The 27,434-nt window shown below is 41.8% G+C and overlaps 1 protein-coding gene across 6 annotated transcripts in view; it reads left to right on the forward strand.

Moving 5' to 3' along the window:
• The window catches only part of LOC138763431 (roquin-1-like), a 137,465-nt gene that overhangs the window by 6,290 nt on the left and 103,741 nt on the right, over positions 1-27,434 (forward strand). For 3 of the 6 annotated variants that reach the window (XM_069937552.1, XM_069937545.1, XM_069937547.1), the window contains exon 2: positions 2,580-2,662. The gene's annotated coding sequence lies outside the window, so the exon portion shown is untranslated. Of the gene's footprint in view, positions 1-2,277; positions 2,420-2,579; positions 2,663-13,315; positions 13,542-25,879; positions 25,905-27,434 lie in introns of those variants that run through there. The other 3 variants (XM_069937548.1, XM_069937549.1, XM_069937550.1) reach the window with 3 other exon arrangements.

A 27,434-nucleotide genomic window follows, 5' to 3' on the forward strand; every position in this document is an offset into this window, starting at 1 on the left:
GGTTTGTAAATTTGCAGATGAAACCAAGTTTGGTGGTATAGTGGACAGAGAAGAAAGATGTCCAAATTTACAATATGATTTAAATCAGTTGAGTATCCAGGCCAATGAATGGCAAGTGGAATTTAATTTTGGCAAGTGTGAGATGTTACACTTTGGTATGTCAAACCAGGGCAGGACTTGCACAGTGAATGGTAGGGCCTTACAAAGTGTTGTTGAACCAAGATGTACATAAGACTCTAAGACATGGGAGCAGAAATAGACCGTTCAGCCCATTGACTTTGCCTCGCCATTCAGTCATGAACTGATCCTTTCTCCCAGTGAGCCCCAGTCCCCAGTCTTCTCCCCATAACTTTTGATGCTCTGGGTAATCAAGAACCTATCAGTAAATACACCCAATGACTTGTCCTCCAAACCGCCTCTGGCAACAAATTCCATAAATTCATTCCCATCTGGCTAAAGAAATTCCTCTGTAGCTCTGTTCTAAGTGGATGCCCTTAAATCCTGAGTCCTAGACTCTCCCACTGTGGGAAACAACCTTTCTACATCTACTCTGTCCATGCATTTCAGGTACAGGTGCATAGCTCATTGGAAGTGGCAACTCGGGTGAAAAAGGCATTTGGTACTCTGACTTTCATTGAATGAGATATAGATTACAAAAGTTAGGTCCTCGAGATTCAGCTGTACAAGATATTCGAGAGACCACACTTGCAGTTCTGTTCGCCCACCTGTAGAAAGGACATCAATAAATTGGATGGGGTGCAGAGGAGATTCACTAGGTCTGCAGGGATTGAGTTATAGGGAGAGGTTGGATGGGCTGGGTCTTTCTTCCCTGGACTGAAGGAGGCAGTGTGGTGACCCTCTCCTGCAACACATTGGAATACCCTCACCAGAGGTAGCACAGTTAGCATAGTGGGTGGCGCAATGCTATTACAACGCAAGCATTCGGGACCGGGATTTTAATCCCATGCTATCTGGAAGGAGTTTGCACGTTCTCCCCATGTGTGTGTGGGTTTTCCCGGGGTAGGAGGGGGGGCTCTGGTTTCCTCCCACCCTTTAAAGCATACTGGGGGTTGTAGGTCAATTGCATGTAATGGGGAAGCACGAGCTTGTGGGCAGAAAGGACCAGTAATCATGTTGTATGTCTAAATTTAAAATTTAGAAGGTTTTCAGTACTTCAAGATCTCTCTAAGCTCATCAAGGGCAATTCGAGATGGGGACAGATACTAGCCTTGTGTATAGTGTCATGTCATTCTAAATAAATGAAAAAAAAACAATTTTAAAATTCCTCTCCGTATTTTCAAGTTCCTCCATGATTTTACCTTTCTTTCCTGCTCATTATTTTGGGCCTTACCACCTTCCATGGTATTGGAACTTACCCGATTCTTGTATTCTTAACTGCCCCTGCTCACCTTGTATTCCACTGTTGCCAGTCGAACCCAGGCCTTGACCTCAAGTTCCATCCTTGGACCTCTCCTGGGGACTCCAATGGGAGTATTGAAAAGCTGACTGTCAAAAAATCAATAGCAAGGGTATCCAGCATGGTGAAAGTGAAGAGAGGTGGGAGGAGTTTTGTGTCGAGGTCAGCACTGGCTATTTGGACTGAATAGTCTGTCTCATTTATCTCAAGACTGTTATTGGGATAACAAAATTTCAGAGCATAATGCCTTCCAATAACTCAGTTATTAACTATTTAACATGTATGGTCAAAATGGCAGGGAGATGGGCAGATATATCTCAGTTGAGGGACAGCATCTATCAGCACACGTGTCAAGGCCTTATTGACGCTCTATGTTGCCATGTGTATGTCCTGAGCTTAAAAAGAGTGAGGACGTAACCCAGCTTTGGAATTGCAGAACTTTTCTGACAAGTACACAGTTGTTCTCCTTTGCGGTGGTCTATAAGCCAAGATTCACAGATTTGTATGATTTGGCTGTTCCTTCCACTGTTGAACTGTACTGCATCAGTGATTCAAAGTTGTCTGGAGCAAAAGTTGTCTGGAGCATGAAGTGTATAACCACCATTTAGATGGAAGTACAAGCTGAATTAGGATCTGAAACATCTCTGGGGATAGCTGTGTCATTTGGCACTGGATCTCGAGTCCTTTCCAGGCAAGCCCAGTCTTCCCATTTGTAGTCAGTGACTTCTGTTGCACAAGTCCCAAATCATGCATATGAAGCATGACTTGGTGTTTTTGACAAGGAAGTTGCCTGCTTTTTAATACCTACTTCCTGGTTTCTGAATCATACCTTTACTGACTACCTCTAGATTAACTGCAGGCACAAAGAGACATTTGTGTTTTCTACACTAGTTTCATAAAAGAGTAAAAAATTTCAAGCATGCAAGTGTGGCAGGAGAAGGCAGTGATTTTTTTTGTTATATACATTTGAGCAGCATGAAATCACTTACAAGAACATTGCAGGTAATGGGCTCAGTATGAATCTATCGACCTTCTAAATTTTCTCTTTGTTCTGTTCTGATAAAACAGGCTGACTTTATGGGTCTGCCAGCTGTTGGCAGAATAATGATATGTGAATGTTTACATCCAATGGATAACGTTGAACAACTTTTTTTTTAAACAGATGCTGCCCACTGCACCTGGGATGATGGATTGCTAATGAGATGAAAACTGAAGTAGGGGGAAAACTGTAGACATTGACTGATGGTAAGTAAAGTGAGAGAAACAGAGTGAATGTTTCAAATGACATGGAATCTGAGCAAAAAAAATCTGTTAGAGGAACTCCTTCGTACCCACATAGGTTTCCTCCTGGTGTTCCTGTTTCCTCCCCCATTCCAAAGATGTGTGGGTTTAGTAGGTGAACTTTCCTATTTCAGGTTATGAGTCTCCTCTTTCTTCCAATCTACTTCTGTTCTTCACCCATATTCCACCCCACCCCCAAATTTTTGACCCTTTCCAACATACCCCTCACTCCCTTCCCCCTTCTAGTTCCTGCCTCTTCTATCCACATCTCACCAATTGGATTCCCTCCCCCTTCAGTTGCACCTGGTCCCATCTATACCTCCTTTCCCCTGATACTTCCTGCTATATCACCATCATCATCTTCTCTGGTCATCAGATTCCAGGACTGGTAGCCCCCAGCCTCACACAGAAAGGTGACATTGACATAGTGGGAATGGGTATAGTCTAGGTAGCTATGGAAGTTAGGGGGCTTGTAGTAAATGCCACTAGAAAGCTGGTCTCCTGAGATGCGGAGATCTAGAAAATGGAAGATATATTTATGACACTCATCTTCCTCCTTTTAACCCCCTTTTTAATCTCTTGCCTCAGCCAGTGTTTCCCAACTATCTATCATCCTTTGTCCTCCCTGGTTTACAAATCTCTTACTGGCCCCTTACTAACCCCTCCCCTCTATGTTCCCAGTCTTGATGAAAATACTTGGCCCAAAACATTGATAATTCTTTTTCTCCCATTGATGCTGTTCGACCCACTGAGTTCCTCCAATGGATTTTTTTTTTCTTGATATTTCGGATGTTGACATTGATCAGATCTAGTAAAGTCAAAAATCAGATGTTTTTAATTGTGGAGAAGAGGACAGGAAATGTTGATGATTGTGTCAAAAACCAAGAAATTTGAACTTTGCATAAAACAAGAAATGCTGCAGATGCTGTGATTGTAATTTAATACAAAAACGTGGACTAGATGCAAGATCTTTTAGTTTGCATCTGGAACGATTTGTTACAGAGCTTTGCAATCAATAGTGGAGAATTGAGAGGGCATGGCTAGGATTTGGTCAGTTAATTTAACTGTTAAATAAATATCTTCCCATGATAAGGATAAAATATTATAACCAATTATCCCCATCATAACCAATTCTGTTATTCCTCATTGGAACATCAATAACTAATTTGTTTACACAATAACTGAGCAGCAAGTAAGATTGTTGGTGCATTTAAACATATACAGGCACACGATCTTTTATCCGGAACCCTTGGGGGACAGTGTGTTCTGAATTTATAGATGCCGTTATTGTCTTACTGAATCACACAGTCATGGGTGTAGAGCAGTGGCCAAAGAATGCAGTCCTTTGGTACTCCTGTACTGATGGAGATTGTGGAGGAGATGTTCTTACCCATCCTCACTGATTGTGGCCTGGAGGTAAGGAAATCCAAAAAAAAATTACACATTTGGATGTTGAGTGTCAGGTCTTGGAGTTGCTGATCCATTTTGAGGGGATGATAGTGTTAAATGCCAAACTATAGTCAATAGAACATCCTGATGTATTCATATATCCTGTCCAAGGCCTGCAACTGAGAATAGAACTGCTCTGGGATAAATTGCATTGCAACCTGGCTTAGGAATTTGAATGTCCAGGAAGCCAGGAGAGTGGAGCAAACATAGCCAGATCCATCACAGGCTCTGACCTCCTATCTATAAAAGCCCTATGCCTTCCCTTGTTGCACTAATCAGGGACAGATTCTACACTGCAAAAATGCCATTATGGTAACTGAATATTTATAATCTGTCTATCTCTATTAATTATTATTTATTTTTCAATTTAACGTTTATTATTGTCGTTTTCTGTTCTTCGTGAAATACCTGTTCCGCTCCAGTGCATGTGCATGTGTACATTGCACAATGTGTTTGACAATCAAGAACTCAGGAGTGGGCCATTCGGCCCCTCATCACTATAATAGTGGCTGGTGTGCTGCAGGCCTTATCTCCTCATCTGTGCCAGTTCACCGTTCTCCCAATTCCTTGATTTCCATCCATACAACAAAGGCATGCAGTTACAAATGACATACAGCTAGATTTTGACATTTTCAAAATACGTTATTCATTTAAAAAAATCAATACGTGGAACTACATTACTGAAACTTGGTTGGAGGAAGGGCAAGATAGGCTGATGCAGGTACCAGGTTTAGGTGTTTTAAAAGGGATAGAAGGTATAAAAGGTGGAGGAGGGGGTGTGGGGGGGAAAGAGTAGCATTACTGGTCAAGGACAGTATCACGGATATAGAAAGGGAGGTCGCTGCAGAGGGAGTGTCCACTGAGTTGGTGTGGATGGAAGTCTGAAATAGGAATGGACCAATCACTGTGCTGGGTCCCCAAATAGCCCTGGGACACTGAGGAGCAGATAAGCTGGCAAATTTTGGAATGGTGCAAGAAATACAGTGTTGAAGTTATAGGTGATTTTAACTTCCCTAATCTGGTACTTCCTGACTGCAAGAGGGATAGATGGGGCTGAATTTGTTAGGTGTATTCAAGAAGATTCCTGACACAGTATGCTGACTGGCTGGCGAGAGGAGAGGCCAAAATAGATATAGTTCTGGATAATGAACCTGGACAAGTGGTGGACCTCTCCATGGAAAGCATTTTGGTGAGAGTGACCACAACTCCCTTAGCTTCAGCATAGCTATGGAAAAGAATAAAAACATTCAAAATGGGAAAGGGCTAATTATGAAGGGATAAGGCAGGAACTAGTGAGAGTAAATTGGAAATAGATGTTTAAGGGTGAAAGCACAGAAGTAATGTGGAAGAAGTTTAGGAACCATTTGTGCAGGGTTCAGGATAGGTCTGTTACTGGAAAAGATGGTAGGAAAAGGAAACTGTGGCTGATGAAAAATCAGGCAACTAGTCAAGAGGATAAAGGAAGCAAAAGTTAGATATAGGGAACAGAAAGGCTCATGAGAAATGTATGGTAGCCAGGAAGGAGCTTAAGAAAGGACTTGGGAGAGGCCCAAAGGTGTTCTGTGCATATGTGATTACAAGAATGAAGGCAGGGCCGCTGATGGATAAAGGAGGCAACATGTGCCTGGAGGCAGAGGATGTTGGGGAGGTCTTAAATGAACAATTTGCGTCAGTATTCACAAGTGAAAAAGATCTTGATTAGGGTGAGGTTGAAGTTGAACAGATTTGCATGCTGGACAATGTGGAGATTAAGGGAGAAGAAGTGTTGGATCTTCTAAAAACCATCAAGAGTGATAAGTTCCTGGGACCGGACATGATACCATGCTGCTGTGGAAAGTGAGAGAAGACATAGCTGAAGTCTTGGCTATGATCTTTGAATCATTTTTGGTTGCATGGAGGTGCCGAAGGATTGGAGAATGCCAAATGTAATCCCCTTGTTAAAAAAATAGGTCATAGAGAGAATCCAGGGAATGATAGAACTGTGGTGTGCAAATTATTGGAGAGGATTCTTAAGGAGAAGTACAGTCTACTCAAGGATAGTCAGCATAACTTTGTGAAGAGAAGAACATGTCTCACAAGTCTTGAGTTTTTTGAGGAGATAACAAAAGAAATTGACGAGGGTAGGGCGGTAGATGTGGCCTATGTGGATTTTTAAAAATATTTTATTTTATATTTTTTATATATGTAAAGCTTCAGTTTCACAATATATTAAACTTTTTCATACAAAAAAATAAAGACAAACGCCTTCCCCCCACAAAATATAAAACCACACGAGAGCATACAATTATCCATAAAATATCTATGTGGGGAAATCACATCTGTTTATACTGTAACAATATCTGTTATTATTATAAATGGGCCCCTATATAATCCAAATATGGCTGCCATTACTTGACAAATATGTCATACTTATTTTTTAGATTGTATGTAATTTTCTCCATGCATATACAACTATCCATCGTGCTATGAGTAAGGGAAAGTCAGACTTCCAAGTAGTTGTAAAACACTTTTTAGCCATTGCTAAAAGTACTTTGACAAAAGAAATTTGGAATTTAGTTAATTTATTTCTTATTTCAATAAAATTACCCAAAAGTTATAGCTCCAGGTCGTCCGCAAAGGCCACCCCTGTTATCCTTGTTAATGTTTCAGCAGTATCCAGTCAAAAAGGCCTTACCTTCACACATGACCACATAGCATGTAAAAGTGTTCCTGTTTCAATCCCAGATCTAAAACACATCTCTGATATTTCATATTTTGTCCTATGTAGCTTCTCTGGCACAAGATATAATTGATGTAGGAAGTTATACTGAACCAGTCCATATCTTGCACTTATAATTGATGTCATACTATCCAAACACCGATCAGACCAACATCTTTCTGATATTACAGCATCTAAGTCTGACTTCCATCTTTCCCTGGACCTCTGTAAATTTGGTTTTGCTCTTTCACTCTGGAGAGCACAATACGTTTTTGTTATGAATTTAGGTATATTCCCCAGCCAGATCATTTGTTCCATTTCATTTATTTCATCTTTCTCTCAGGAATTATGTTAGCTGGAGAAATCAGAAGAAAGTCCCATGAGCTACTCCATAGTTCTGTTTTAACTGATCAAAATACATAAGAATTCCCTCTGCATGGCAGTCTTCACTATATCTTATTTTGTCATACCAGGAGTTTAATATTCTGTTACCGATATTCATAGGCAAAACACATTTTCATAATGGTGCTCTTATCCTTGCTTTTTTCCCCCAATACATTCATTGATTTCTTGCCATTCTCTAATCACATGTATTAATATAGGATTGTCTGTCTTTTTTATTATTGACTTAACACTCCACTTATAAATAAAATCCTTCAATGTGGAAATTTGATCAGGGAGGACTAAGATGACCAAATTTTAAGAATTATTTTAAAGCAGCTCAATTGAGGTTTTTGTCCTCCTGTTAACAAAGGAGTGAGAAACCAGCTTGGGTTCAAATGGAAATGAATAAAATTGGTGAAACTATTCCGGAACAAATTTTATATAAATGGAATAGTGAATTGTTTAAGGGAACTAAAGATTTATCAGTATTAAAGCATATATTAAAAATATGGAACAGAATTCATATTGAGAGAGGAATTAAAAATTATCAATTATCAAAAATGTTGTTAAAACAAAATCGACTTCTTCCTTTTACTGTAAATAATTCTTTATTTAACAATTGGTTTAGTAGAGAATAAAAGATTGTTTCTTAGGATCTTTTTTTCTTAAATTTTGATCAATTAAAAGATAAATACAATATATATAATAATACAAATTTTGCATATTTTAAAAATGTATTTAAAAAAGAGACTGGGAGCAGATTTGAGACTCCCTAAACAAAGTCAATTTAAAGATATAATAACAGATACAGCTGTTGTTAAGAAATGTATTACTTTTTTCTTTTTTCTTTGGCTTGGCTTCGCGGACGAAGATTTATGGAGGGGGTAAAAAGTCCACGTCAGCTGCAGGCTCGTTTGTGGCTGACAAGTCCGATGCGGGACAGGCAGACACGGTTGCAGTGGTTGCAGGGGAAAATTGGTTGGTTGGGGTTGGGTGTTGGGTTTTTCCTCCTTTGCCTTTTGTCAGTGAGGTGGGCTCTGCGGTCTTCTTCAAAGGAGGTTGCTGCCCGCCAAACTGTGAGGCGCCAAGATGCACGGTTTGAGGCGTTATCAGCCCACTGGCGGTGGTCAAAGTGGCAGGCACCAAGAGATTTCTTTAGGCAGTCCTTGTACATTTTCTTTGGTGCACCTCTGTCACGGTGGCCAGTGGAGAGCTCGCCATATAACACGATCTTGGGAAGGCGATGGTCCTCCATTCTGGAGACGTGACCCATCCAGCGCAGCTGGATCTTCAGCAGCGTGGACTCGATGCTGTCAACCTCTGCCATCTCGAGCACCTCGACGCTAGGGATGAAAGCGCTCCAATGGATGTTGAGGATGGAGCGGAGACAACGCTGGTGGAAGCGTTCTAGGAGCCGTAGGTGGTGCCGGTAGAGGACCTATGATTCGGAGCCGAACAGGAGTGTGGGTATGACAACGGCTCTGTATACGCTTATCTTTGTGAGGTTTTTCAGTTGGTTGTTTTTCCAGACTCTTTTGTGTAGTCTTCCAAAGGTGCTATTTGCCTTGGCGAGTCTGTTGTCTATCTCATTGTCGATCCTTGCATCTGATGAAATGGTGCAGCCGAGATAGGTAAACTGGTTGACCGTTTTGAGTTTTGTGTGCCCGATGGAGATGTGGGGGGGCTGGCAGTCATGGTGGGGAGCTGGCTGATGGAGGACCTCAGTTTTCTTCAGGCTGACTTCCAGGCCAAACATTTTGGCAGTTTCCGCAAAACAGGACGTCAAGCGCTGAAGAGCTGGCTCTGAATGGGCAACTAAAGCGGCATCGTCTGCAAAGAGTAGTTCACGGACAAGTTTCTCTTGTGTCTTGGTGTGAGCTTGCAGGCGCCTCAGATTGAAGAGACTGCCATCCGTGCGGTACCGGATGTAAACAGCGTCTTCATTGTTGGGGTCTTTCATGGCTTGGTTCAGGATCATGCTGAAGAAGATTGAAAAGAGGGTTGGTGCGAGAACACAGCCTTGCTTCACGCCATTGTTAATGGAGAAGGGTTCAGAGAGCTCATTGCTGTATCTGACCCAACCTTGTTGGTTTTCGTGCAGTTAGATAATCACGTTGAGGAACTTTGGGGGACATCCGATGCGCTCTAGTATTTGCCAAAGCCCTTTCCTGCTCACGGTGTCGAAGGCTTTGGTGAGGTCAACAAAGGTGATGTAGAGTCCTTTGTTTTGTTCTCTGCACTTTTCTTGGAGCTGTCTGAGGGCAAAGACCATGTCAGTAGTTCCTCTGTTTGCGCGAAAGCCGCACTGTGATTCTGGGAGAATATTCTCGGCGACACTAGGTATTATTCTATTTAGTAGAATCCTAGCGAAGATTTTGCCTGCAATGGAGAGCAACGTGATATAATAATACAAATTTTGCATATTTTAAAAATGTATTTAAAAAAGAGACTGGGAGCAGATTTGAGACTCCCTAAACAAAGTCAATTTAAAGATATAATTACAGATACAGCTGTTGTTAAGAAATTTATTACTAACATGTATATAAAATTACAAGAAACTACAAAGAAAATGCAATGAGAGAAAGATTTAAATATACAAATTCAGGAGGATATTTAGTCAAAATTATGTCAAGAAAGTGTTACGATACAATAAATGTTTTATATCAAATGGTTCAATATAATTTTTTTCATCAATTATATTATACTTCATACAAGTTAAATGGGCTTGATTCTAATTACTCAAAGAAGTGTTTTCGATGTAGGAAAGAAATAGGGACTTTTTTTGCATTCAGAATGGTCTTGTGAAAAAGTGGAAAGGTTTTGGAATTAACTGAGTTTATTATTAGAACAAATTATGAAGATAAAAATACAAATGGATCCAAGAATATTTTTACTTGGGGATATATATGAAAAGGATACAAAATTGAAATTGGATAAATATCAAGAAAACTTGTTAAGTATTGCAATAGCAACTGCAAAAAAATGTAAAGTGATATCATGGAAAGATGATAAGAGAGTGTTATTAAGCAGATGGTATAATAAGATGCAAAATTGTATACCTTTGGAAAAAAATTACATATAGTTTAAGGAATCGAGTTGAAAATTTTTATAGTATTTGGAAACCATATATGGATTTTACGAGTAAATTTTCGTCCACTTCTTCTACCTTATCCACACCTCTTAATCAGAAATTTTAAGAATAATTCTTTGGCTTGGCTTCGCGGATGAAGATTTATGGAGGGGTATGTCCATGTCTGCTGCAGGCTCGTTGGTGACTTACAAGTCCGATGGGAGACAGGCAGGCACGGTTGCAGCAGTTGCAAGGGAAAATTGGTGGGTTGTGTGTTGGGTTTTCCTCCTTTGTCTTTTGTCAGTGAGATGGGCTCTGCAGTCTTCTTCAAAGGAGGTTGTTGCCCGCCGAACTGTGAGGCGCCAAGATGCATGGTTGGAGGTGATATCAGCCCACTGGGGGTGGTCAATGTGGCAGGCACCAAGAGATTTCTTTAAGCAGTCCTTGTACCTCTTCTTTGGTGCACCTCTGTCTCGGTGGCCAGTGGAGAGCTCGCCATAGAACACAATCTTGGGAAGGCGATGGTCCTCCATTCTGGAGACGTGGCTCACCCAGCGCAGTTGGGTCTTCAGCAGCATGGATTTGATGCTTGCGGACTCTGCCAGCTCGAGTACTTCGATGTTGGTGATGAAGTCATTCCAATGAATGTTGAGGATGGAGTGGAGACAGCGCTGAGGGAAGCGTTCTAGGAGCCGTAGGTGATGCTGGTAGAGGACCCATGATTCGGAGCCGAACAGGAGGGTGGGTATGACAACGGCTCTGTACACGCTGATCTTTGTGTGTTTCTTCAGGTGGTTGTTTTTCCCGACTCTTTTGTGTAGTTTTCCAAAGGCGCTATTTGCCTTGGCGAGTCTGTTGTCTATCTCTTTGTCGGTCTTTGCATCAGATGAAATGGTGCAGCCGAGGTAGGTAAGCTGGTTGACCGTTTTGGGTTCAGTGTGCCCGATGGAGATGTGGGGGTGCTGGTGGACATGGTGGGGAGCTAGCTGATGGAGGACCTCAGTCTTCTTCAGGCTGACTTCCAGGCCAAACATTTTGGCTGTTTCTGCAAAACAGGGCGTCGTGCGCTGGAGAGCTGGCTCTGAATGGGCAACTAAAGCGCCATCGTCTGCAAAGAGTAGTTCACGGACAAGTTGCTCTTGTGTCTTGGTGTGAGCTTGCAGGCGCCTCAGATTGAAGAGACTGCCATCTGTGCGGTACCGGATGTAAACAGCGTCTTCATTGTTGAGGTTTTTCATGGCTTGTTTCAGCATCATGCTGAAGAAGATTGAAAAGAGCGTTGGTGCCAGGACGCAGCCTTGCTTCACGCCGTTGTCAATGAAGAAGGGTTCGGAGAGCTCATTGCTGTATCTGACCTGACCTTGTTGGTTTTCGTGCAGTTGGATAACCATGTTGAGGAACTTGGGGGGGCATCCGAGGTGCTCAAGTATTTGCCAAAGCCCTTTCCTGCTCACGGTGTCAAAGGTTTTGGTGAGGTCAACAAAGGCGATGTAGAGTCCTTTGTATTGTTCTCTGCACTTTTCTTGGAGCTGTCTGAGGGCAAAGACCATGTCAGTAGTTCCTCTGTTTGCGCGAAAGCCACACTGTGATTCTGGGAGGACATTTTCGGCACACTGGGTATTAGTCTATTAAGGAGAATCCTAGCGAAGATTTTGCCTGCAATGGAGAGCAGCGTGATTCCCCTGTAGTTTGAGCAGTCTGATTTCTCGCCTTTGTTTTTGTACAGGATGATGATGATGGCATCACGAAGGTCCTGAGGCAGCTTTCCTTGGTCCCAGCAGAGCATGAAAAACTCATGTAGTTTGGTATGCAGAGCTTTGCCGCCAGCCTTCCAGACCTCTGGGGGGATTCCATCCATACCTGCTGCTTTGCCACTTTTCAGTTGTTCAATTGCCTTATATGTCTCTTCCCGGGTAAGGACCTCATCCAGCTCTAGCCTCAAGGGTTGGTGAGGGAGCTGGAGCAGGGCGGATTCTTGGACTGAGCGGTTGGCACTGAAAAGGGATTGGAAATGTTCTGACCATTGATTGAGGATGGAGATCTTGTCGCTGCGGAGGACTTCGCCATCTGAGCTGCACAGAGGGCTTTGGACTTGGGGTGAGGGGCCGTACACCGCCTTTAGTGTCTCATAAAAACCCCTGAAGTCTCCAATGTCGGCGCTGAGCTGGGTTCGTTTGGCGAGGCTAGTCCACCGCTCATTTTGGATCTCCCGGAGTTTTCGCTGAAGGTGGCTGCATGCGAGACGGAAAGCTCGTTTTTTCTCTGGCAGGAAGGCTTTGCAAGGTGAGCCTGGTGGGCAGATCGCTTCTTTGCCAGCAGCTCCTGGATTTCCTGGTTGTTTTCGTCAAACCAGACTTTGTTTTTCCTGGAGGAGAAGCCCAGTACCTCTTCAGTGGATTGCAGTATTGCCGTTTTCAGCTGATCCCAGAGGGTTTCAGGAGACGTGTCCGTGAGGCAGTTTGCATTCTCGAGCTTTGCTTGGAGGTTTGCCTGGAAGTTTCCTCTCACTACGTCTGACTGCAAGTTTTCAACATTGAACCTCTTTTTGGGGGCTCCACTGTTCTTGAACTTTGGCTTGAAGTGAAGGTTGAGCTTGCAGCGAACAAGCCCGTGGTCAGTGTGGCATTCTGCGCTGGGCATGACCCTGGTGTGGAGTACATCTCGTTTCTCTTCCTCGCACCAGAACATAGTCCAGGAGGTGCCAGTGTTTGGATCGGGGATGCATCCAGGTAGTCTTCAGGCTGTCTCTCTGCTGGAAAAGGGTGTTAGTAATGACAAGCCGCTGTTCTGCGCAGAGTTCCAACAGGAGGCGCCCGTTGTCATTGCACTTGCCGACACCATGCTTGCCCAGGATTCCTGGCCAGGTTTCTGAGTCTTTGCTGACGGGAGCGTTGAAGTCGCCAAGAATGACAACCTTGTCGGCTGTAGGGGTGCGTTGGATGAGGTTGCGCAGATCAGTGTAGAACTTGTCCTTTTCTGCTGGTTCCGCCTGAAGGGTTGGAGCATAGACACTGATGAGAGTGATGCATCGCTTATCTTGAAGGGGGAGTCACATGGACATGATCCGGTCAGAGTGGCCTGTCGGGAGGTTTTCGAGTTTGGAGGCAATGGAGTTCTTGACCATGAAGCCAACACCAGATAGGCGTCGTTCAGCCTGAGGCTTGCCAGACCAGTAGAGTGTGAAGCCCACGCCACGTTCTTGGAGGCAGCCTACATCTGCAAGGCGGACTTCGCTGAGAGCGGTATGTCGATGTCGAGTCTGAGGAGTTCATGTGTGATGAGGGCAGACCGACGATCAGGTCAGCCTTGTCTAGCATGGTTCTGATGTTCCAACATGCTAGCTTGAGATATATACTAGTATTATTGTATATTAAATGGTAGGTGTTTTCTTTCTTTTTCTTACTTTTGGGTGGGAGGGGGGTTGGTGAGAAAAAATGTTTTTTTGTATCATTGGACATGGATATTTGAAAAATGTTTTATTCATTGTTTTTTTTTCCGTAATGATACAAATAATTAACAATCTTTCCATTTCTGCAAATCCTTCTCTATCTTCCATAATGGAATATAATTTAATTAGTACAAATTCTGTAGGTTATTGTCAGTCATTATTCCTAAGTATTTAATTCCATCTACTTTCCATTTAGATTGACTTCCTTTATGATATATTTCATAATCAAAGTTCATCGATGGTATATCTTACTTTTATCCATATTATTTTTATAACCTGAAAATCTTCCATATTTTTCTCATGTTTTTGTACTTTCTCCAGAGACTCAGCCTGGTCAGATAAATATAATAGCACATCATCAGCAAATGTGGCTTATGTTGGAGAGTTTTTATACATTTTATGAATATTCTACCTATTCCAAATTTCTCCAATGTTTCAAATGAAAAAGACCATTCTAGGCGATCAAATGCCTTTTCAGCATTAAGGGAGACTGTTCCACTGGAATTCAGTTTTGATTTAGCTATATGTATTTTAAATAGCCTACTCGGACTATTTGAAGAGTGTCTTCCTTTAAAAAATCCAACCTGATCTGTATGTGTCAATTCACCAGTATCTTATCAGTATTCAAAAGCGAAATAGGTCTAAATGATGAGGTTTTTAACGGGTCCTTGTTTTTTTTTCCCCAGCAACACTGTAATAATAGCTGTTGAAAAAGAGTCAGGAGCCCCTTTCACATTTGCAAGTGATCCCAGGAATCAAATGGCAATTGGCCTTTAAAGTGGCAAGTGTGAAAGCAAAATCAGCTCAACGCCAGTGTCAGATGATGTCATCTCACACCAGGGATTGACGGCCTGGGCCCCTAGTACAATACCCAGTGTTTGTAGAGTTAAATTGCAATCAGACAAGTGTGAAATGGGTAATTGCATTGTGGGATTGAAATGACCCAAGTTTTTCCATGAGGGCAGGAAGAAAAGATTAAAATCAAGGTATAAACTTTGCCATGGGAAAGTAGCAGTGGGGGAGAAAGAGAGAGGAAATAAATGGCAATAGCAGACAATTTTTAAAAAGTGTGGGAAAATTGGTAGCGCTATAGTGCCAATTCATAAAGACCGTGGGGGGGGAAAAAAAGCAATGGCGGACCTGAATTCCCAGAATGCAATGCGGAAGAGAAATCCCTCTATGAATGCTCCATGTATGCACTGGGCATACAGCCCTTTCTCTGCTGCATGGAATTCTGGGAGGGCAGGTCTGCCATCGCTTTTTCCCACGATAGCGCTACCAACTTTCCCACGCTATATAAATTATATATAGTGCTACAAACTTCCCCACCCTGTATAAATTGAGTGCTATAGCGCTACCAACTTTCCCACCCTGTTTAAAAATTGCCTGGTATTACTATTCATTACTCGCACTTTCTCATGGCCCCTTATAAAGGTTTATATAGGTTGGGACAACAACAACAGGAGCTGAAGGGCTCATTTTGTGCTGTACATAAAGCTTAATTATGTTATAATTAGGCATGATTAACTTTGTTCAAATATAAGAGCATAATACATTGATCAGGATTTAGGGCAGATTCACCATCGCTTGATGCGTCATGATGTCACCAACTCCTAACTCCTAACTCCGGGGATGGCTCCTTGCAAGTGTGAAAGCGTTCACTATCCCAGTTAGGAGTGGTCATGTGAAAAGCCAAACCCCCATTCCTATCCCAGGACCCTGAACAGCCAATTTAGTGGGATACAAGTGTGAAAGGGGCTTGGGAGAGTCTGAGTCTTCACTGCCTGATCTAGCACATCCATTATAAGAGACATCAACAAATCCTTAAATGTCTATAGAATTCAGACAGGAACCCATCCTCCCCTGGAGACTTGTTAGCCTGGAGAGTGTTCAGAGCCTTCTCAATTTCTTCTCTTGTGAAAGGGGCGTCTAATTTTGGAAGCTCAATATTTGCTAGAAACTTGTACATCTCATTATCATCTCCTAATAATTCTGATTTATAAAGCTTTGTGTAATAGTGTCTAAAAATATAATTAATCTTTTTGATTATTCGTTAGGATATCGATATCTGTTTTAATTGCATTTATCATCCTCGATGACTCCTCTGACTTCGCTTGCCAAGACAAAATCTTATATGCTTGTTCTCCTAATTCATAATATTTTTGCTTATTTTAAAATATTTTTTTCCGTTATATACGTTTGTAATGTTATATCTCAATTTTTTATTCTCTGAGTCTATATTTTACTTGTAAACCAGTATTTTGATATTCTTTCTCCAGTTCTGTTATCTCTTTCTCCAAACCATCCTATTCCGCATTATATTCTCTTTTAAGATTTTCTGTATAAGAAATAATTTGCCCCCTCAAAAATGTTACCAGTGGAAGGAAGATTTTTTTTTAAATATGGACCGCTTCATGAATTTATGTGTTAGCCCTTCTCTGTATCATTCCAGTTTTAGAATATGTGCTGCCAAAGTGAGCACGGTGTAAGGGAGATTTGTCTCACAAAAAATAGTTCTATCAGTCTCCGAATAAACTCATTTTCAACGACGTGGCATTAAGACGCAATCTGTACACATTTTCTTGTTTTTCACGAACATAATAGTGAATTGTCTGATAATAGCCTCTCCAAGTATTCTGTGTTTACCACTCTTGTTTTAACTGTGCAGACATTAAATCAATCTTTGTATATGAGTCGTGGACCCTTTAGTAGAATGAGTAGATTCTCTCTGTGGGATTGAGCTGCCTCCAAATATCAATCAGATTTAAATCTTTCATAAATGATAGCATCACTTTTGCAGATTTTGCCCTCATTGCTGTTCTCACTGTTTTATCCAATATCAGATCCAAACAGAATTTTAAATCCTCCCAAACTAATATATTTTGTCTGCCCTATGCTGCTTTTAAAAATATACCCTTCATAAAGGCTTCATCGTCATAATTTGGAGCACAAATATTCATAAACATTCAGGATTCTGCATAAACTTTACAATGTACCATCACAAACCTTCTGGCTCGGTCAATCGATATATCTTCTACTATTACTGGTACATTTTTATTAATTCAAATCACTACCCCTTTCCCCTTTGAACCGAAAAAAAGATGATATTACTTTAACCACCCATCCTCTTTTTAATTTAGCATGGTCCAATTTAATAAGGTGTGTTTCCTGCAAGAAAACTACATCAGTCTTTTGTTTTTTTAAGTGTGCCAAGACCCTTTTCTTTTTCACCATTCCATTTAGTCCATTAATATTCAGACTAATAAACTTTAACATATTATCCATGCCAGTTCTTAAACAAATATTGTTCAGCAAATAAAACCTTATCGATTATTCAAAAAATAGTGATCTTTCCATTTTAAAAAACATATATAGTACCCCTGCTCTGACAGTGACGTAAACAAAAAATCCTGGAAGCCCATGAAATCTTCCAAGAAAAATTTAGCAACATCTTACAAAACTGCTCTTCTCCTGGCGCCATTATCCCCTTTAGACCAGAATCTCCTCCCTGCTACTATTTTTACTAAGTTCTCGCTCTTTTTTGAGCTCTCCATGCAAATTTCAATAAATATTTAACAATAAATACAACGGTTCAAAAAATATACTTTTTACTTGGTCCCATTGTCAACGTTCTTCTTAATGTTTTCGTAATCTTCATAGTTCTTCCACTTTTTCCTTAGTCTTGATAAAGCAACAGTTACTTCGACCCTCAGAGACCCAGGATATATCATCAAATATTTTATATTCTTTGATCCCAGTTGCCTTTTTACATCATCAAACACCTTCCTTTGCTTAACCAAAGTTGGGCTAAAATCTTGAAAGAATATCGCTTTTCCATTGTTAATCTCAAGCGGGCCATTGTGTTGCTTGAAGTAATCAAATGCTGCTCCCAAAACCCCTTCCCGTTCAAAAAAGTTTTGCAAGGACTGCATGTGGTCGCTGCTCAACAGATCTTCTGGGTCCAAGGATCTACTATTTGTAGTCTTCCATTGAATTTATTTTCACCCAACACTCATGGGATCCAAGTTTCAAAGAAGCTCACCAGATCTCTCCCTTCGGTCCCTTCCTTCAACCAATAATCCGAACATTATTGCATCTGCTGTAATTCTCCATGTGGTTGATCTTCTCTAGCATAGTATCTATGGCATAGACATGACTTAAGGTGGTATGTGAGTGGAAAGAAAAAGTTTGAAAACCACTGTTTTAATCGTACATAGTTGACTTATTATGTGAGTGGAAAGAAAAAGGTTGAGAACCACTGATTTAGAACATAGAACCTACAGTACAGGCCCTTCGGCATGCGATGTTGTGCCAACCTATCTCTATATTCCTTTTTAAAAATACTAAACACCTCCCTGCCCCATAACCCTCCATTTTTCTTTCATCCATGTGCCTGTCTAGAAGCCTCTTAAATGTCCCTAACGAGTGGGCAAAGGTCTGGCAGATGGAGTACAATGTTAGTAAGTGTGAGGTTATCCACTTTGGCAAGAAAAATAAAAGAGCTGAATATTATTTAAAGGGTGAAAAACTACAGCATACTGTTGTGCAGAGGGTTTTGGGAGTGCTTGTGCATGAATCACAAAAAGTTAGGTTGCAGGTGCAGCAGGTTATTAAGAAGGCAAATGGAATGTTGGCCTTCATCGCTAGAGGAATTGAATATAGGAATAGGGAGGTAATGTTGCAACTGTATAAGGTACTGGTGAGACCGCACCTGGAGTACTGTGTCCAGTTCTGGTCTCCATATTTGAGGAAGGATATACTGGCTTTGGAGACGGTCCAGAGGAGGTTTACAAGGTTGATCCCTGGGATGAAGGGGTTGATTAATGATGAAAGATTAAATCGTCTAGGATTGTATTTGCTCGAGTTCAGAAGAATGAGAGGAAATCTTATAGAAACATATAGGATTATGAAGGGTATGGATAGGATAGATGTAGGAAGGTTTTTTGAGCTGACCGGGGAAACTAAAACGAGAGGACACAGTCTCAAGATTCGGGGGAGTAGATTTAGGACAGAGATGAGGAAAAATAATTTTTCCCAGAGAGTAGTGAATGTTTGGAATTCTCTAACCAGGGAAGTGGTTGAGGCTGCCTCATTAAACATATTTAAAATTCGGTTAGATAAATTTTTACATGATAGAGGAATTAGGGGATATGGGGAGAAGGCAGGTAGGTGGAGTTAGGTCATAAATTAGATCAGCCATGATCGTATTGAATGGCGGAGCAGGCTCGATGAGCCATTTTTGGCCTACTCCTGTTCCTACTTCCTATGTTCCTAATCCCCTACTGTCCTGCAATCTGATTAATATTTTTTCGACTGCAATGTCAGGAAAATTGCTGAGAAAATGAACATAATTACTACCCGTATGATCATTCACTCTGGGCGCCTTTTTAGACTGCAAGTACCTGAGTACAACAGTCCCAGTGGTTGGAAGTGCAGTAGAGTGGATGACCAACAATGAATTTTTCCAGTATGATTTAAACTGCAGGCTTCCTCCAAAAAGTTGTAGGAGTCCTGCAGAATAAATCACAGTGCAGGAATTGACTCAAAATTCCTGCACGTTCCTTATTAGACAGCCTGTGTAGCAGAAAAATTCCTTGATTGTGCCATTACATGCCTGCAGTCTAAAAACCACTACTGTTTCACATTGTGTTCTGTGTCCCATCTGAGTCTGATCCCTCATCTGTCAGTGCTACCAAGACCCTGCTTATATCGTTGAATTAACTACATGACCAGAGAAGGAATTGCTGGAGGGACTTAGCAGGCCAGATGGCATCCATGGTGAGAAATGGTCTGCCAATGAGTTCCCAGAGTATATGACTGTGCTCCCTTTGCTCAGAGGGAATCTGACTATGCCACGTTCTGACCTCAGAGTATTAGCCCTTTTTACATAGAGCTTGAAAGCTGGGTTTTATATGTCTTTCGAGTGCTGTGTGAAAGAATCACAAGGTGGATTGACTGGGGGGGTGGAACTAGTCTCTGGACTTGCCTGTCTTTGATCCACCTAGGTAGTAGTCTCAGCGGTGGAGTGTATTTGATTCACGGAGCCAGCTTTTTTCGGTTCTGTGTTAACACGCAAGCCGGCTTCCTAAGATGGATCGTGTCTACACCGCAGCTTTGCAGTATAAAAGGGGATTGTACCCTAAGGTGTTCCACCCTGTCCTGTGCATATTGGTATTTGTGAATGTGAATGTAGATCATATGCAAAGAATTGCTGGAGAAACTCAGCAAGTCGGACTCAGCAAACTCAGCAGGTAGAAATGATCAATCAATGTTTCCGGACAGGACTGTTTACCAAGACTGAGATAGAATGGCTGAAATTACATTCATAAAGGGGAAGGTGCTCAGTGCAGGACAGAAGGTGTGGGAGGTGGAGAGTCCTGTAGAGGAAGAAACCGTGGGAGGGTGGAGGGGAAGGAAAAGTTGAGAGAGAAAAAATAAAGCACAGGAGTCAGTAAAGTGGGAACAGCGGAACCAGGTCGGCATCACCTAAAAATAGAGAAATCAATGTTCAAGCTGTTAGGTTTAATGCTCAGTTCCTGCCTGCTGAATTTCTCCAGAAATTCTTTGTTTGCTCTTGATTCTAGCATCTGAGGTGTTTTTGTTTATTACAAGTCTGGCCAAAGGTAGCTGGTTACAATAAGAATGCAAATGAACTTCTGGCACCTTTTATGTTGGCAGCTTCCTGTTGCTTGTTTTTCTTCTTTGGGGCAAACAGAACAACTCTGATTGGTCCTTGCAATGGCTCCAGACTCTGCAGTAGAGGTTTGGAGGGTAATGTTTGGAGGAAAACCTGTTGGTTTTCAGCACACTGAGATGCCAGTGAGAGATTTCTGTCGACTGGCACCTTCCAAACTGTAGGAGCATGTACTTAGGGATGTAGTGAGGCTTGGCACAGACTACATGAGCTCTGGCCCAAAACGTCAGTAATGATTCTTTACCTCCTATGGACATTGCGTGACTGGCTGAGTTCCTCCAGCATTTCAGTGTGTTTATGCAGACTACTGACCCCAGTCTGGGGTCCTTAAGCTGGGCATTGAGAGGCTGAGATCGGAGGGGAAGCCCTCTAACAACAGAGGGGGGTGTAACTACAAAGTGGTGGCAACTATGCTAGAGAGTTGGAAAACTATTTTTACAATGAACATTAATAGAGTGTATGAATATGATACTAAGGTGAAAAAGATTTTGCATGTTTTTTTTGTTCATAGTTTTATTGTGAATAAAGTTTATTTGGGGCGGGGGTAAAAATTAGGGCTCAAGAGAGGATAGAAGACGTGAGGTTTTCAATTTTGGGCTCCAGGTTGACCACTTAGGTAGAGATAATGGCAACACCTGATGATAGATTCAGGAGATGGTAGATGCTGGAAGAACTCAAGTGGGTTGTGTAGCATCAGTGGGAGAAAAAGAATGGTTGACATTTTATTGAAAGCCATTCCGAGCTCCTGGTTTCATGCCATTTCAAAAGGCACCCAACACCTCTCCCCTTCAAACTTACCATTCTCACAACAACCTATCCATGCTTTGCCTTCTACACAGTCAGAATGCAGACCATCATAAACTAAGAACAACACCACGCTCCACCTGGCCTATTGATATGAACAAGGAACTTACCACTTTCCTTCTGACCCAGTTTAATCCTTCATCTTTCCCACCGACCTGCCACTTATTCTCGTCCTCCTCCCTCTCTGGTTTCATCCTCCTCTATTCACATTTCCTCAACAGGATTCCCTCCATCCACCCCCCCCCCCCCCAAGATGGTTCCATCTGGTCCCATTTTTCCTTCACCTCCCCACCAGCTCTCTATTGTACCTCCATTCTCACCTTCTTTTCCTATCAGCCAGCGCTAGCAGTTTTTGTCTCCACTTTATCAGCTTCTCCCTGTGTGTGATTCATCTTCCTCCATCTGACCTATTTTTTCCTCTTTCACCACCCCCCCCCCCCATTTGCCTGTAATCTGCTACTCAATAGCTTCCATTCGTCATCCTTCGCCCCTCCCAGGTTCATCAATCTCCTACTAGCTCTTGACCACCCCTTTCAATTTATACTGGGTATTCTCTTTCCCCCCCCCCCCCACTCCTTGGCCCCAGACTCTTGGTCCTGAGGAAGAATTTGGAACCAAATACCAACTATTCTTTTCAATCTTCTAGAATCTAGCAGATGGTTGTGCCTGATTATACAGTTCATTTGAAGCCCTGGTAAAGATCAGAGAGAGGCCCTTTATCCTTCCTGCTCCCAGCATGGAATGAACGCAATTTGTTTGTCTTTCCCCCCAAGGTAGTGAGTCACAACTGAAGGGTGAGCCCATTTTGGAATTTCACCTGTTCAGCCTGTTTCTTTAAGGACTGGAAGCCTATTTTTGCACAGCTCTTTTAAAATAAGCAAACAAAAATTTGCTGAGGGCACGCATCAGATCAACAGCATCCATGGGTATAAATTGTCAGTCGACTTTTGGGTGTGAATCCCATATCAAGACTAAGAATAGGTAAAATTCCTTGTATAAAGGGAAAAGAAGCTGGGTGAGGACCTATATCCTTCCTCATAGATTCACTGCATCTACCTTTCCATCAACTGCACCATCTGATCTAACACATTAGTTCCCATCCCTGTCTTGCTAAGTTAAGCTCTCACCAGCATCTCCAGAAAACCTTCTCACAAGGGTATTCATTCCCCCTCAAGTTCAAATGTGACCAGTTCCTTTTATGTAGGTCAAACCTTCCTCAGAAAATATTCCAATAATTCACAAACCTAAACTCCTTACCCCTTCACCACTCTTCAGCTACGCATTCATCTGTCATAACTTCCTGTTCTTACCATAATACAAGCAGCAATCCAGAGATTACTGCCCTTGAGATCCTACTTTTTAGCTTCCTTCCCCATATTCACTGCTCAGGACTTCATCCCTTTTCCATGTTGTTGTTCCGTAACTTTGGGTTGTTCACGAATGCTGTGGATCTGAGATATCTCTGACTCTGGCCACTGGGATACAATGTATCATCCAGGAGTTTCGATCTCCTCCGGAGAATTTTTTGTCTGCTCCTCTAATCGATGAGTATCACTCCCCTCTTCTCCCCCTTTCCATTCTGAGCCACGGAGCCAGACTGTGCCAGAGATCTGGCTACTGTGGTTTTCCCCTTCAACTGTGCAGTTACACTGGGAGGAAGCTTAAAAAATAACATTTTTAAAATATTTTTTATAATAGGCTTAGCTTTCTGCCTTTGCATGATTATTTGGCCAAAGTACTTCAGCCTCACTGGGCAAAGAGTTGAATAGAAAATGGACACCAAATTCACTGGCAGTATAGCACTGGAGGGCTTATCGAGGGAGGCAGTGTGGGTAGAACTAAAAATTAAGAAGGGTGAGTTTACTATTATAGGGGTATATTATAGGCCACCAAATGGGGAGAGGGAACTAGAAGAGCAAATGTGCAAGGAAATAGCTGAGATGTTGCAGTAGGAATAGGGTGGTGTTGGTTGGGGATTTCAAATTTCCTAACATAGATTGGGAAACAGTCAATGAGAGAGCAGGATGTGTTCAGGACTGCATTTTGCAGCAGTATGTGGAGGTGCCCACTTAGAGGGAGAGCAATGTTAGATCTGTTGTTAGGGAATGAAAATAGGATAGAATGAAATAAGGCTGGTGACGGAGGTGAGCATTGGGGAGAACTTCGGATCCAGTGTTCATGGGTCCATTAACTTTAGCTTTATTATGGAAAGGGATAAGTCGGGTCAGAAGTTGAAGGTCTTTCAGTGGGGGAAGGCCAGATTTGAAGAAATGAGAAGGGATTTGCAGAGAGTTGTGTGGGCTGATCTTTTTGCTGGAAAGGATGTAGAGGAAAATTGCAGGGTATTTAAAGGTGAGATTTTGAGAGTATAGGATCTTTATGTTCCAGTCCGGCCGAAAGGCAAGACCAAAAGTTCAAGGATCCGTGGTTTTTTAGAAAAATTAGGAAGTTGGTTCGAGATAAGAGGGAGGCCTATGCTAAATATAAGAAACAAAAGATTGATGAGATGTATGATCATGACTTAGATTGCAGAAAGAAATTAGAAAGGCAAAAAGGTATGAGGTGTCCATAGCTAATAAGGTGAAAGTAATAGGGTTTTTACAGATTCGTGAATAGTAAAAGGAGGGTTAAGGATAGAGTAGGTCCACTAGAAAATGGGAACGGTGGACTATGTGAGGAACCGTTTGAGATGGGGGAATTATTGAACAATTTTTTTCTCATCTGTATTCACGAGGAAAAGGAGCATTGGACTAGGTGAGATAAGTGAGACAAATGGCTTAGTTATGGAAAGGATAGGGATTAGTAAAGAGAGGGTTTTGGAGCTTCTAGGGTCAATAAAGGTGGATAATTCTCCTGGTCCTGATGGGATTTTTTCCAGGTCGTTAAAGGAGGTCAGGGAGCAAATAGTGGGGGCTTTGACAGTGATTTTTCAATGATCACTGGAGGAGGGTGTGGTGCCATGGGATTGGAGGTTTGCAAATGTAGTTCTGTTGTTTAAAAAAGGCACAAGGTGCAGCCCAAGTAATTATCAGCCAGTAAGTTTGACATCGGTGGAGGGGAAAGTTATGGAGGGTGTTCTTAGAGATAGTATGTGCAAATATCTGGATAGGCAGTGATTGATCAGGGACACCCAGCATGGGTTTGTGAAGGGAAAGTCCATGTTTAACGAATCTTGTTGAGTTTTTTTGAAGAGGTAACAAGAAAAGTGGATGAAGCTAGGGCAGTTGACTTGATCTATTTGGATTTTAGTAAGGCTTTTGATAAGGTTCTGCATGTAAGGTTAGGGAGAAAGGTTCAGTCACTAGGGATTAATAGAGATAGTGAAATGGGTTCAGAGGTGGCTGAAAGATAGACAGCAGAGAGTCATGGTGGACAACTGTCTGTCAGGATGGAAGCCTGTGACGAGCAGTGAGCCTCAGGGATCGGTGCTGGGTCCCCTGTTGTTTATCATTTATATTAATGATTTGGAGGAGGGGGTGGTTAACTGGGTAAGCAAATTTGCAGACAATACAAAAATAGGTGGATCGTGAGGAAGGTTTTCTTGGATTACAGGATTTGGTTTGTTTGGAAGGGAGCTGAAAGATGGCAGATAGAATTTAACGTAGACAAGTGCGAGGTGCTGCATTTTAGAAAAAATAACCAAAATAGGACGTACGCAGTTAAGGGAAGGGCATTGAGGAATGCAGAGGAACAGAAGGATCTTGGAATTATGGTACAAAGTTCCTTGAAGGTGGATTCCCATGTAGACAGGATGGTTAAGAAGGCATATGGTATGCTGGCCTTCATAAATCATAGTATAGAGTATAGGAGCTGGGAAGTGATGCTGCGACTGTTTAAGGCATTAGTGAGGACAGGTTTGGAGTATTGTGTTCAGTTTTGGTCTTCACATTATAGGAAGAATATAGATCAGGTGGAGAGGGTGTGGAGAAGATTTACAAGGATGATGTAAGGTTGGAACAAGAGGGCATAAGTTAAGGGTAAGGGGGCAAATTTTAGTAGAAATTTTAGAGGATGCTTCTTCACTCAGAGAGTGGTGGCAGAATGGAATGATCTTCCAGAGGAGATAGTTGTGGAAGGGTCCTTTCTGTCATTTAAGAGAAGGTTGGATGTGTACATGGATATGAGGGGGTTGGAGCGTTATGGGCGGAAAGTGGGAGGGGGGAACTAGTGGAGTTGTTCAAGTGATCCGGCACATACTCGAAGAGCTGATATGGCCTGTTTCTGTGCTGTAAACTGTTATTTTGGTGTATGGCTATATATGAATGACAGTTGAGAGTCGCATCTGACATCGCATTGTAAGATATCTCAGTGCAATGTGTCTAGTCAAATGGAGGAGGCCTCCCTTGGCCATTGTATAAATCTATAAACACTTTAACTCAGGACAATTTCACATGAGCATGTAATTGTATCTGGCAACTTTGCATAATTTGCTGCCATTATTTTGAAGGCTGCAACATGACTACACTTAGTTGACTTTAAATTGCTTTGGCACATCCAGACATCACAAAGGACAAGAAATAAATGTGAATATTTTAAACTTTTCTTCATGCCATTTTATTTGACAAAATTATGAGGGTATAGAGTGAATGCAAGCAGGCTTTTTCTACTGAGATGAGATGAGACAAAAACTAGAGGACATGGATTAAGGAAGGATGAAAGGTGAGATCTTTAGGGGGAATTTCCTCACAGAGAATGGTGAGAGAGTGGAATGAGCTGCCACGTCTCGCACCACTAGGTTCAGGAACAGCTGCTACCCCTCCACCATCAGACTCAACAACAAACTCAATCAGGAACTCATTTAAGGACTCTTACTTTTGCACTTGCTCTTTTTCTCTATCCCTGTATTGCATAATCAGTTTGTTTACATTTCTTTATTTGTTCACATGTGTACATTGAGTCAGGTTTATTTGCACTGCCAATAAGTGGTCATTCTGCCTCACACTCAAGAAAAAGAATCTCAGGGTCGTATGTGATGTCATGTATGTACTCTAACAATAAATCTGATATCAGTAATGCTCAGGCACTTCTGTTACATGGAGAAACTGGATTGGCTAGTTTTTTTATTTTTCTGAAACTGGGGGAAGCTGAGGGAGAAGGGGGTAAGTGGGGATCCTGAGACAAGTATACAAAATATTGAAGCTAAACCTTTTTCCCACAGCAGAGGTAATTGAAAACAGAGAACATAGTTTTAAGTTAAGAGCAAAGAGCTTTAGAGAATTGAGGAGGATTTTTTTTTCACCAAGACCATGATTAGAATGAGGGGGTAGTGGAGGCAGGTTCTATCATATCTAAACTAGAACATGAGTTGCCGCGGCAAAGAAGGTGATGGGTATGTGGTGGTATTTGTATGCATGGATACTCAGTGATCGGCATGGATGTAGTGGGCTGAAGATTCTGTTTCTGTGCTACAATGTCTCCAAGATTCTCTTCACTGGGAAGCAAGAGCAAATTTTATGTCAATCAATGACTCAGTTTAGTTCTTTGAAGGGGATGAGCTACAGACAACCTCCATAATCTTATAACACTCTAGGTTAACTAGATTCATGTTTATTATCATTTGACTGTACATATACAACCAGACAAGACAGCATTTCTTTGTACCCTGGTGTGTACACAATGTCCAGTACATACATATAGATAGAATTTAAAATAAATATATAAATATTTTGGAACAATTTTCTCAGTTACTGGATACTATTCATCATCTCACAGCTTGCGGGAGGAATCTATTTCCCAGCCCAGTAGTCCAGATTTTGATGCTCCTGATGGTAATGATATATCGAAGTATATATCATTGTCGAAGGTACTGTGTGTTGGATTGAAAGGGTCCTCAATAATTCTTTGAGTCCTATTTCAGCTAAGTCTTTCGGTCTCAAATTTAAAAGTAACAATTGATTTGCATTATGTGATTTCATTTGCCTTCAAGTCAGAAGATCATAGGTTCAGTGTGGACTCTGAACCTCAAAATGTAGACTCAGTTTCATATGAGGAACGTTTGAAGACTGCGTTTTTATTCACTGGAGTTTAAAAGAATGAGGTGGGAGGGGGATTTCATTTGAAACCTATTGAATACTGAAAGGCCTGGATAGAGTCGATGTGGAGAAGATGTTTCCAGTGGTGGGGGAGTCTGGGACCAGAGGGCAAAGCCTCAGTACAAACACATCCCAATGGAACAGAGATGAGGAGGAA

Source organism: Narcine bancroftii, chromosome 5 (assembly GCF_036971445.1).
Source record: "Narcine bancroftii isolate sNarBan1 chromosome 5, sNarBan1.hap1, whole genome shotgun sequence".
In the NCBI taxonomy this organism is placed as follows: domain Eukaryota; kingdom Metazoa; phylum Chordata; class Chondrichthyes; order Torpediniformes; family Narcinidae; genus Narcine; species Narcine bancroftii.